At 36.1% G+C, this 2,332-nt stretch overlaps 1 long non-coding RNA gene across 1 annotated transcript; it reads right to left on the bottom strand.

The window, feature by feature from the left end:
* Positions 1 to 1,174: 1,174 nt before the first annotated feature.
* Positions 1,175 to 1,794, bottom strand: LOC115024822 (uncharacterized). Its single transcript, XR_003834158.1, has 3 exons — positions 1,632 to 1,794; positions 1,429 to 1,539; positions 1,175 to 1,339 (listed from the first exon to the last, which is right to left on the bottom strand). It is a non-coding gene; the product is annotated as an uncharacterized LOC115024822 (long non-coding RNA).
* Between the last annotated feature and the right edge of the window lie 538 nt (positions 1,795 to 2,332).

Here is a 2,332-nt window from a genome sequence, read left to right as displayed (position 1 = left end):
TTATACAGATGCAATGAGAATGCAATACCAATGTTTGTGCACTGTTAATTGAAAAAGAAGAAAGAGAAATTGCGGAAAAAGAGCTTTTCAATGTATTAGCATTAACACATTATCACTACATGATAAAGTGAGATCTACTGAAAACAGTGAAATACACATGTTCGGTTTCCTTTTCTGACTCTCCTGTCAGCATCTTATCTACCACAAGGTGGTGCAGTGTGATGAAGAGAAAACTGAAATATGTGCCTCACAATCTTTCCATGAGCAGGTGGAGGTATGACTGAGGCTGCTGATGAAAAGAAAATACAAAAGTGTTAAAAACCTAGAAATAGTTTTCCAATAAGAGTTTGCCAAACTACTTTACCATTTAGTGTGCAATGTTGAAGTAGCTCCAAACCATTGAGCCTTTGCTTGAAAAATAGTGACGTTTATGGGCTCTGCATATTTTATTTCACATTCATTTTCATTGTATTATAACAACAACCACAGATCACACAAAAATGAGAAAATATCTTTAAATACAAGAAAAGTATAGCTTTAGGTCTCCTTAACACACCTCAATCTGTGTTCACCATTTAAAACAATTAATAATGAAATATAACTAAAGTTTATATTTTATTTTTATCCGGTTTGACAACATCATCCTCTTCCCCTGTTTGGGAGAAGGACAGAGAATAATCTGAAAAAGTGATATTGTGATTATTTATGCACTTTATTGTTGGACTTCCTGGCTTTCTTTATTGTACTTTTAATATTGTTTAAACTGTTCATCCTTTTATAATCCCATTGTTGGAATATTGTTTCTTTTATATTTTATATTTCTTAGATCTGTGTATGAAACCCAGTCAGCTTGTAAACAAGATGACTTCCCGTAGAAAACACATTTGTCATTGTTAGAGAACACTGTGTCATGTATTAGCGCTATTAATGAATCAACGCACTGTAGAAAACTGGTCAAATTGTGAAAGTGGAATATTGTGAATATTGAATTAGCTCACATTTGTGACCAGATTGAGCTCTGCAGTGATGCCACTTGAACCATTTACAGAGAAAAATAACGAGGATACAAAATCAGTGTTTACTGGAAAATGTAAAAAGATGATAAGGAGGTAGAAAAAGTGAAAAACAGCAACATTTCAAACACATACTCTTTATTATGATAATACAGCCTACATGACATCTTAGTATTAATTTCTCAGCTGTGTTGACAGTCATAATAAAACAGCTTTGTTGCACAGATCCGTGTCGCAGCATCTGGCAGATGATCCAGCCATATTATTAAACCCCGTGCATTCTATTCTCGTCATGCAGCGTTGGAAGTATGTGGTAGGTGTGTACACTTTGGAAAAGACAAGATGGATAATTAGGAAAAATATTGCTTCCCTGTTATTATTAATATTGTTAGTTGTGGCCAAGTCCGGAACTTACTGGTTGCACCTTCGATTTTGGCACTGCCACAGCGGGTGTGTGTATTGCGGCAGGTCTCTTGGCCACCTAGACATATCTTCTTGCCTCCACAGTGACACCTCAAGGCTTCACCTGGAAGAAGAACCATATCTTTTTCAACATCCTAAACTAACTAGCAATTAATTTAATAACAAACAGACTGCAGGCCTTGCGGGTTAACTCACTCTGGCTGATAGCCAACAATACAAAAAGAGCAAGAATCAGAGTCTTCATGTTTTCACGATGTCACGTCTCTGCAAACAAGTGTCTGTATAACAACGTTTTGAAAAGTGTGAGACAATCAACCATTATAATTGAATATCAGAGCACTTATTAATCCACATATACAAAAACATGATATCTCACCTGATGAATTGTTCTTCTGGTGTGTTGATACCCTGATCTCCCTTTTATACACTCGTATTGCGTAATAGTTACATAATTTTGGAATATCAACAGTATTAGTGACTTTTCTCTGAACTTGCAAGTAAAATACACAATCTCAGCACTTTGACCTGCTTCTGGTGAAACCAAATGTTGTAATAATCATCAGAACTCCCTTATAAGGAGAAAACTTAAGACCTTTTGTTACTCTATGTGGCTGCCACTATGTGTTGTTGACATAACCTGTTGAACAGTGGCGGGCCGTCAGGGCCACCTAAGGCCTTCTCTGCTGGCATAAACATCATCAGAATATAAATTTAATTTTGATATATTTTTTCCACAAATATGTATTAAATTATTCCCCATAGTCTATTCTCTTCATTTCATAGTTTTCCTCTTGGTTGCGCTGCTTCAAGCCCCAGATCGAGATTTGGAGGGCTGGCCTTTATGTTAGAGCTTTTATTCAATCATATTTTAGCCATGATGTGTTGCCAGGGTCCAA

This window comes from Cottoperca gobio, chromosome 19 (genome assembly GCF_900634415.1).
Source record: "Cottoperca gobio chromosome 19, fCotGob3.1, whole genome shotgun sequence".
Classification (NCBI taxonomy): Eukaryota; Metazoa; Chordata; class Actinopteri; order Perciformes; family Bovichtidae; genus Cottoperca; species Cottoperca gobio.
This window is presented reverse-complemented; position numbering and strand designations above follow the sequence as displayed.